Raw genomic sequence first — 10,882 nt, 5'->3', positions numbered from 1 at the left:
AAGGGGTATCTTTTAACAGTTTAGTTATAACCTGGGCAGATGATTCGGGATGGATCAGATTGACAATTTATATTGACAAGTGGGGTGTAGTAGCAGTGTTCAGAGATGTGATCAAAGGAGAGTCAGGGGTTTGTAAACCAGAGGAGCTAGTTTCAGGGAGGTTGGTTGATAAAGGGGCAAGTCTCAATGTGCCTAATATGGATACAAATCTTCGTGTTTGACCACAGGAAGCCTGAAAGGTGTGGGGAGGAAAAAAGGTCCATCCCTCAAGGTCCCCAGACAGGGTGGACAAGTGATTGCAGGGTTAATAATGTATAAACCTAACACGCAGGATATCAAATGAAAACTTTTTTTTGACTTTTATTTTTACTACATAATTCAAAATTGCCTCTCAAATAAAATATATGAGAAGCATAACAATTATGATCCACAAAAATTATTTTCAAATTCTTGCATCTTGTAAAAAATGTATAGTTCTTTTATTTTTAAATATTTTCAGTCAGCTAATACTTATGAAAAAATAATCCATTAAAATTTCCATATTCAGTTATTCACTGTTTGGCAATATTATTTGGCATCATGTACAGATGTAAAACTCTGAACTGATCAAGAAATCAATTAGAGAAAATGTGAAACATTTCCTTTAAATCATTGCTTTTATGTGAATCTTAGTACTTCATTTTGAGCATTAATGCTCAAACTTTCGTTTTTGTGTTTTCTTTAGACTTAGGCATTTTTGACAGGCAACTTGGTAATGACACACTTCACTTCGGTGTAGTTCTGCAGAGCATATTCCGAGTTTTCTCTGCCCTGTCCTGACATCTTGTATCCTCCGAAGGGAGTCTGAGCATTCAAAACATCATAGCAATTGATCCTGAAAGGTGAATGAAGATTTAAGCCTAGATTTCCAACCAAAATAATTGAAACAAAGAAAAAGGGTTCTTAACTCATACTGATCTGCAAACCCAAATTGGAGAATCTAATTCATAAAACCAGCATCTTGGCATATTTGCCATTTTTTTTAATAAAGGAAAATTTCCTAACAATCTACCATGGAGTTAGTACAATTTTGAGAAAATGAGAACTAAAGTTTAAATTTTTCTTTTTTCCCCTTTAAACTAAGGTTATACTTACAGATGCATATATTTACTCTGCAGGATACTGCTTGGCAAAAGCAAAAATGAGTAAGAGTGTAAAATAGAATATCGAACATTACATTCAAAGTTATTGTGTACTAATGTTCTAATCCAAGAATTCTTTAACAGTAGTTTTGTTACTGCAAAAAAGAAAACTCGTTTCCCAATCGATTCATAAGATACTATGCAATGAGATTTTTGTTTTCTTTTCCTTTTTCAGGGTCTTGATTATAACAAAACTATGACAACAAACAAAATAAGTAATTGCTAATCACCCTTACCATACAGTTCCTGCACGCATCCTTGAGCGAACATGTTTGCTTTGTCCAAATCCTTTTGTGAACACAGAAGCAGCTAGGCCATAAGTAGTATATTTTGCACGCTCAATCACCTCACTGACATCACTAAACTTCATAATCTGTTTGCACTGGTCCAAAAATCTGGCAAACAAATAAGGAAGGATAGATATAATCTTAAGTTTGCCTGTTAGAAACCTGATTTTTAATGATCCTCACTAGCAATTACATGAAGATAATTTTGCAACCATTCTACATGAGGAAGTCTGATAATACCCTCTGAATTTACCCAAAAAGTGAATTTTACTTTTTCTTAACATGCCATATCCAGAAAATGAGGATAAAAGACTTATAATTATATTACTTAAAAATAATAAATGTAAATCAAGGTAACATTTATTTGAGCACTTTTACCAAACACTGATCATAGCATTATTTTTTAATAATAATAATAAATTAAATTCAGTCATTGCAAGGGGTTATTACAGATGCACCTACACCCACTGGATATAGCACTGGAAAAATATCAAAATATGTAAGTTTACATAAATAGTACAAAAAATACATTTCAGCAGATTTATAACGACTGAATACAGCAAAATTCTACGCTTAAAAATCAAAAGAATCATTTCTGACATTTGAGCAGCATCTCTGCTAAATGTTCTAAATGTTGAAAAATTCTAAACATACTTACTTCTTCTGTAGCAATACGCATGTTATCCTGCACATCTGCAAACACTGTAGAGCAATATAATAGCCTTTTTCCCCAACGCGGGTGCCGCCATGAACCAACTTTGCACCATCCTTCTTGCCAGAATCAATCATTTCCAAGACTTTGTCCATTTGTTCACCATCCACCTTTGAAGATAGTCAAACATCAATCTTACTATCATATACCATTGATATTAGCCACTAATTATATTTACAATAATCTATAATTTCATATACAAATCTAAAACAATGGTCCTACCTGTGGCCCCTGCTCAGTTTTGAAATCAAAAGGATCACCAACTGTACGAACTTTCGCACGTTCTACACTGCGTTCCACAAATTCATCATAAACTGCATCTTCTACAAAGATCCTTGTGCCAGCACAGCAACACTGCCCCTATAGAGAATTTAAAATTCTTAGCATACAAAGAAATTAAGTTGTTGCTTTCAGAATCTTAAAAAAAAAAAAAAATTCAGTTGTTAAGAGAAATCACCAAAAATTCACCTCATAACAATTTACCTGATTAAAGAAAACACCAAAGTGTGACTGCTCAACAGCATAGTCCAAGTCAGCATCCTTAAAAAATAATATTTGGACTCTTGCCTCCCAGTTCCAGAGTTACTCGCTTCAAGTTGCTAGCACCAGCAGCTTGTTGAATAAGATGACCAATCTACAGAAATGAAAACAAAATTATGTAGAAAACATAGGTGACACCACTTTGAACCAATGAGAAATACCTCCCTTTCACATTAAAATACAGTTCTTGGTGCACTGGTGACCACTTTCATCAGTACCGTCTTCACAAAGCCTCTGTCTTTACAGGTATGCACCAAGTATTCTACCCCTAGTTTCTTATGCACACCTTTCATAGCCTAATATAAATAAACAGGCAATGTATTCAACATTCTTGCTGGGAGTGCAGTTCATACGAGTTGATAATCTTTTACACCTAGGGTTTAAAATTCAATTCCTATTATATATTCAATGAATGATATAAACTTACTTTGTAAAATGTTTCAAAAATAATAGATCTAGTACAGATACGAAAATGAATAAATAAATTTGCTAATTTTGATGACCTCTTTTTAAAATGGCTGTGTAAGATATTTAAAAGTACCTTGTTAAAAGTCTCAAGCATTCAATTTTAATTTCAAAAAAACATTTGCCCTATTTTTTTGTGGTAGATTCTGCTTCCACTTTATTCATAAATAAACAATTTAATCCAGGTGTACATCTATGACACTATATTATTATTGGGTGTCACACATGCAGACTTGTAACAAAGCTTACATATGTAATAATACAAATATTTAGCATTTTTCAAAATCAATTTTTTCATTAAGTACTGGGAATGGAATGAATGCATATTTCCTTTTATGGGAAGGCCCATTTTCCTTGTTTTAACATTCACAAATGTGAATCTCAAATTCCCATCCATTTCATATTCCATAATTCAAGTACCATTATTATATAATTTCTAAATCTGTAATTGAATTTTATATTTAGATTGTTCTAAAATCATTCATAGATATTTGACTTCTATTTCCTTTACTGAATTAATGTTGAACACAGTTTAAGTTTCATCATAAGAAAATTTAATAACTAACATCAAATGCATTCAAAATTTTATACGTGCCCTTCCTCTGCTTAAAGCATGCAATACAGACTGATAAGCAAGAGAAGTCCATACATATGGGGTTGGAGGACAGGGTTTCTGCTTCAAAAAATTGGCTTCCCCCAGCCTTCCCCTTTAAATGATACTTTTCTTTTTTTCAGTTAGTTAAAGGGAAATATTTGCAGAATTTTGAAAAAAGCACTATAATGGAACATCACTAAAAAACTGATACAACTTACCTCAGTTGATCCTGTAAAGGCTACTTTGTCAACATCCATATGAGAAGCAATTGGGAAGGGCCCCCCCGTTGGGCCAAAACCAGGAATAACATTTACCACCCCAGGTGGGAATCCAGCCTCAGCCACTAATTTGCTACATGCAGGCCCGAGAGTGGGTCGTTCTGCTAACTTCATAACAACTGTATTCCCTAAATATGACAAAATCATATTTGTATTAGCACAAAATTTATGTTAAAAACCCTGCCATGAAAGATCTCATTCACTTACAATATATAACCTTAAAAAAAAAGCTAGGAACCAACACAACTAAGATCATCTTTGTTACAAAAAACAAAAGAATTTCATCAAGCTCAAGTTGAGAGCCAGATACCAAAATGGGATATTTAATGCTATATCCTACCTGTAGCAAGTGCTGGTCCAAACTTCCATGCCTGCATGAGGAGTGGGAAATTCCATGGAATGATCTGGCCACAAAACACCAAACAGGTTCATGTCGTGTGTATGCAAAGTGAGGGCCATCAGTTGGAATGGTTTTTCCATGAACCTTGTCAGCCCAACCAGCAAAGTAGCGAAGATTGGCGAATACAAAGCTCTACATCCACCATGACCGAGTTTGTGTAAGGTTTGCCATTATCAAGTGTCTCCAGACTCTGGAAGTCAATGTGATGCATCATAAATTTCAATACTCATAAAACAAAAACTTCCAATGGAAGTAAAATCGTAGTTTCAATATACTTACGAAGTAGAAAATAAAACTTAAATAATTACACATTTAGTTATGTTTTATGAAAATTAACAATATAAGGTGATACATGATACACAAAAGCACACAATGAAAAATACAAAAATAAGTGAAGTAGAATTAAAGTACTTTATCATTTCTTTGCTAAAAAATATCAAGCCATTGTTGTCAAGCTCTATTTAGAAGCTAAACATCTGTAGGCATGTCAAATAATATCAAAGAAAATATAACACTCAAATTAGATATTGAGACAAAATTGTCAAAACCAATTGGCGGACTACCACTTACAGCAAGGTAGACCCTGTCACGCTCCATCAGGTCAGCCAGCCTATACAGCAGCTGGCCACGATCATAGGCATCCACTGTCTCCATTCCGAGTTCAGAGAAAAGGCTTTACGAGCAGCCTTCACAGCTTTCTCTACATCGGCCTGTAACACAGCAATTGTGATTATTAGAAACTTGTTGAATGGTAAAGTTTATAGAATTCATACTAAATATCACAGATCACTTATTAATTTTCAATCTAATAAAAACAAATTACTTACTTATCTCCTTCTTCAACCATTGCAATGACTTCTCCAGTGCTGGGTTGACAGTTGGGAACTGTCGGCCACTTTCAGCCTTGTGAAATTCATTGTTGATGAATACCTAAAAAAAAAAATAAATAAATAAATAGAAAGTGCAGATTAATAGCCCATGATCTGGATCTCATGCGGACGGTAAAGGTAGTTGAGAGGAATAGTCAATGTCATGGACACCAGATGAAACGGCAAAGATATACTAAATGACCATACTAAAAATGGATTCGGCCTAATAACCACCTGTAAAAAGAAAAAACTTCCCAGTGAATTTTCTCTTCATATAACTAAACCTATTATGTCCTCATCTACTAGTACTATGATAACCTCTAACTTACACAAACATGTTCACTGTGTAATACACGATGTATTCATTATACCGAATGGCCTGGCTAACTTACGGACTGACCTTCGAGCGACAATCCTCTAGAACAGCTGCCTTGTCCCACCAGGACGGCACCCTCATGCCCCGGCGTTATCTTCACTTCGTCTCCCTGTATCAAAGCCTACTCGGTATGCCATTCCCATTTTGTTTGAAATCTCAAGTGTGCGCTAGACAAAATAACTTCTCGATTCATATGTATTCAGGACTGCTGAAAGCAATTATGAGTGCATCCTTAAATAAATTTATAAAGAAAAAAACCCTTTTGGGTTCGTCCATCAAACCGGTTGTTTCCCCCACAAGCTAGGTCTCGGTTCCCCACTGAATCACAAAACCTGTTTCTCAGGGCGTAAACTGTCCATTTGAGCCAACTTCTGAAAATTGTAATTACGTATTATAAGTACATTATAAGTACGTACATTCACGTCTATGTGCCCTTCTTATGACAAATTTTGTTTAGTGGGATATCTAACCCGACATAAGTATATCAAACAACGCATGTATTTGCAAGTTACACATTCGTAGAATTGCCAGTTTCCGCGATGGCTTTCAAACGTAAAATTACGACGCCACATCTTGTCTAGATATAAACGCCTATTAATGATCTATTTATAAACGGCTATTAAAAATCGCAAGTCAAAAAGCTTTATCCCTTGTTCCTTGTCAGATTACGCTTGATCCCTGTAAGGGAATGCCAATATTTTTACACCGTCCTCCTCCAACTCCAAGAAATTTTCTGGTCACCAATTCCAAGCAAAAATATATATGTACATAATATATACAATATATACAATATATATAAATACATATAAATACATAAAAATACATATAATATAATATATAATACATATAATATAATATATAATACATATAATATAATATATAATACATATAATATAATATATATATAATATAATATATAATATATATAATATAATATATAATATATATAATATAATATATATAATATATAATATAATATATATAATATATATTAATATAATATATAATATAATATATAATATAATATATAATATATATAATATGTATATATTCACAAGCGGAAATAGTTTCCTGTCCTCAAAAAAAAATCTTAACAAATTAGAAATCTGCATAATCGTTTTACTTTATTGCTTATTGCCAAACTTTGAGACTGCCTATGAACGAATCCTAATCCCGTATTTCCCGCATGAAGCACAACTGCCAGATAAAATTTATCTCTTGAATTTGACTTTCACGCACGAATCCTGTGCGAGATCCACTTGGCAACATGTGATGACCTTGATATCTGGAGTTCTACTACACGCGCTGTTTTTTTTTTTTCTAGTTAGAGTGTTCATTATCAAAGTCATCTTATCTTCATATGGCCGGCTTTCCCAGGAAAACTTTTAACAACTCTCTGAACCACCTACTTATCCCTACATACACTAGTAAACGTTTCCTAAACAGGCTCATCGATAATTAATTAGGCGCTAAATTTGAATAACATACAAAAATATAACCGATATTAAAATAAAAGTCACTTAGTAAATGACAGGCTAATGCGTAAACCCAAGACTTGTGTTGAACCTCTCAAAAGTTACTGCACTAATGAATTTTTGACAGGATGCAAGGTACGTCCGACCTCTAGACAGAGGGAAGCGATGGGGATTTGGAAATCAAGGTACTATAGATTATATACACGGGTTGTGTCATTCTTTTATATTATTAAATGATTTACTGATCGTTTAAAATTTTAATAGTTCAATATAAACCGAGTTACTTTGACATATTTCCCCACACGCAGGCGGTATTGGTAAATCTGAACGTTTATACTATATGGTTAAGTTAACAAAAAAAAAATTGCAGACACTTGAACGAAAGTTAGCTTGTCGATTTTTTTTCTTTTTACACGCTTTCCCAGGCCAATTAGAGCTTAATTACTGCATTACTATATATAACGGGTATTCCATTAATACGTTTTTATGATGATTATTCATGTTGACAATCCATAATTTCGTTCATTATATAAAGAGACTACTTAAGTGTCCCAAAGCCATGTAATACAAGGTACAATTTGCCTGTAATGGACAGAATGCGCGAAATATATTTCATATATGGTACTTCCTTCGCAAGTTGATGATAATATTGTGAAAACACGTAATACTTTGGTATACATTTACATGAAAATGTAATTACATTAAATATCAAGAGAAAACTTAACACCCCAAATACAAAGCTTTGTGTAGGGAAAATATAACTTCAGATTGGGTTGGAGACTGGGGAGCGGAGCCCCTGATAGGGAAATACGGCAATCGGATGGGGGAACTGGGGCGAAGCCACCGGGTTAGAGAGGATTTTGGGGTATAGGTAAAGTTTGACTAGCCGTCTTTAAAACGGAAAATATATATGCAAATGATAGAGCAAATAAATATAAAAAACTTATCTTTTTATGTACTTCCATCGCAACTCAAAAAACGATTTTTGGTTCATACGGCGATTTGTAGATTGCCCAGGAATAGCTGGAGTATAGACAATCTCAGAGTGTCAGGGTTACTTTGTAAACGCTAAAAATAGTTTGATTCATATTATTTGCGATGAAAAATAACAAAAAGATTGCGGTATATTACAAGCGTTGGTAATTAAATGAAGGTATAAAAAATGCAATATTTGATAGTTGTGTAAAACTAAAATAATACCTACCAAGCCACTTGTCTTTTACCATTTTTTTTTCTCCTTACCCCTGTATACTGTATGTCGGGCGATGTAAAACGGCTGTGGGATAGCAGCATTCGAAACGCTGCAGCAGTTGGTATGTTGTACTTTGTAGCTGCCCTTATAAAAGCAGTACGTTGCAGAATGGAGCGTAACATCTTGAAGTTAGAAAATAAATGTTGTCTGTTCTTGCGTTCAAAGCCTACTGACTCCAGTCCAACCGAGTGACGTAGCGATCCTAACAAGAGACAGTTGCCAGCTACGTTTTTACAGCATCGTTATAACCAGCAGAATAACCAGCTCCCTCGCAAGTTTTAAACTAAACCTATAAGCTAGTGCATTCATAAGTCGGAAACATTTAAATCGTTAACTCTTTCCAAGGAAGATGCAATCTATTGTTCTGAAATTCTTAACTGCCAACGGCATTTTTCATCTGTTATATCGGTATCCGAAATTTATCATTTTTATGATACCGGTTATCAAGATATTGTGAGTATAATAAACTAGTCATGTGATCAAACCGCACTGTATATGCAAAAAAAACCTTATTACTATTCACTAAGAGAGAGAGAGAGAGAGAGAGGGGAGAGGAGAGAGAGAGCGAGAGAGGAGAGAGAGAGAAGAGAGAGAGAGAGAGGAGAGAAGAGAGAGAAGGGAAGCGTAAATTGCCCCCCTAAATTCTGTTATGTCGCCCTCAAGGTTTTGCTTGACCCCCCCCCCCCTCCCATGACCACAATTTTTTTATACTAAATTATCCCTATATAGTCAGGTTATAGCTTAAAATGCCCCTATTTCTCTAAAGTGAGAGAGAGGGGGGCGGGTGGAGAAAAGAGAGAGGAGGGAGAAAGAGAGAGGGAGGGAGTGGAAAGAGGGCAGGGTGTCAGTTGGGGGGGGGGGGCAACTTGGCCACGATTTTTTTTACTTATTTTGATACACCTATATCGGTCCAGTTAAAACCCATAAAAATACCTCGAGACTAGCTATTTTTCTATATTTTGTTCGCTTCGCTGTCTACCCACTCTTGCGCCCCCTAAGTAAAGGCTGAAATGACGTCTCTGGTTAAGGGTGGGAGGTAGGGAAGGCCCTTTCTACGATCAAAGAGTAGACCAAGAAAAGCTAGCAGACGTTTGAATAGGTATTGGGTGTTTGTCTAGATTTAGCCTCGGCTTTCTCCTATATGAAAAAATACCCCAATACTCTTTCTGGGGAAAAAAACTTAAAACCCAACTGGAGGCCCCTGTTATGAATCATATGCCTGTTATGAATCATTTGCCGAGAATTCTGCATTACGGGCTGGAATGCCTAATGCATACAGTGTACAGTGGCGTACAGTGAGTTTTTAAAGATTCCGAGGGGAGCTGGTAAGATGTCGTTTATTAAAACATAGAAAAAATTTTGGGGGACAAGACATTTTCCTGGGCAAAAATGTTTTGCCTGGACAAAAATGTCCGAAAAGTGGCTTTGCCGGAAAAGAGTTTTGACAAAGAAAGTTCTGTCAGAAATAAAATTTTTAACAAAACAAGGCAAGTTTCCACGTAATCCAAAAGCATAGTTTTCCGAGTAGGCCATATCGCCATGCCATGTCGCAGCTTTTTCTGTATCAAAAATACTAAAATCAAAGTCTTTTTTGGCAATTGCCTCTTGATGCCCAGTTTTACTAGTTGATCAAGTGTTTGGCGTCCCTTCCGGAAGCCGCACTGCTCGTCAACTAGCAAATTACTGGAATTTAAAAAAATGAAATAGCCCATCTGTTAACAATTCGTTCCATGACCTTGCATAAGCAACTTGTCAACGCAATTGGGCGGTAGGAGATGACGGTTCTAGGATTTCCCCCTCCTTTCAATATGGGAATGATGTGAGCGAAGTACCATGAGCTCTTCCAAATTTCATTGTACACTTCTAGCAACCTAATCAAGTCACCATGATTAAGATGCTTTATCATCTCATATCGAATCTCACCGAGGCCTGGGGATGTTCCCTACAGGCTTCTAGGACTCGGACAAGCTCATCCATGGTTAGATCTTTATTGTAATCAAAGGCATCTGCTGTGGTAAAGTGAATTGGTTGCAGCTCAGCCGCTTCCTTGGTGGTAAGGAATGCGGGATGGTAACTGTCCGAGCTGCTTGTATATGAAAACTGCCTGGCGTGCGCATTAGCAATGTCTCTAGGTGAATCAAAATTGCTTCTTTCATGAATGATATTTTTAATTTTGTAAGATTTTTTTTTATATCTTTTATTTATTTTATTTTACTGGCAGTGGGCCAAACCTGTGATAGTGTGGTGTTGCTGTTAATTGTAAAGACAAAGCTCCGCTAGAAGTCTCTTTTTGCTTGTCTAATTATTCTACGAGCCCTATCTCTTGCTTCTTTGTAATTGCAAAGGTCCCCGTTATTGATGTTGTTTTTGAAAAGCCTGTAGTCCCTATTGCGTTGGCACAGCGCCCTGCGGTAATCTGGTGTCCACCATGGAATTGTCGAAGTTTTAGGTA

The 10,882-nt window shown here is 35.6% G+C and overlaps 1 pseudogene; it reads right to left on the bottom strand.

The window, feature by feature from the left end:
• Positions 1 to 714: 714 nt before the first annotated feature.
• LOC119580968 lies at positions 715 to 8,562 on the bottom strand (annotated as a pseudogene).
• Positions 8,563 to 10,882: the final 2,320 nt, after the last annotated feature.

This window comes from Penaeus monodon, chromosome 14, assembly GCF_015228065.2.
Source record: "Penaeus monodon isolate SGIC_2016 chromosome 14, NSTDA_Pmon_1, whole genome shotgun sequence".
NCBI classification, from domain to species: domain Eukaryota; kingdom Metazoa; phylum Arthropoda; class Malacostraca; order Decapoda; family Penaeidae; genus Penaeus; species Penaeus monodon.
Note: the sequence above shows the minus strand (reverse complement) of the source record. Positions and strands in the feature narration are given on the sequence as shown.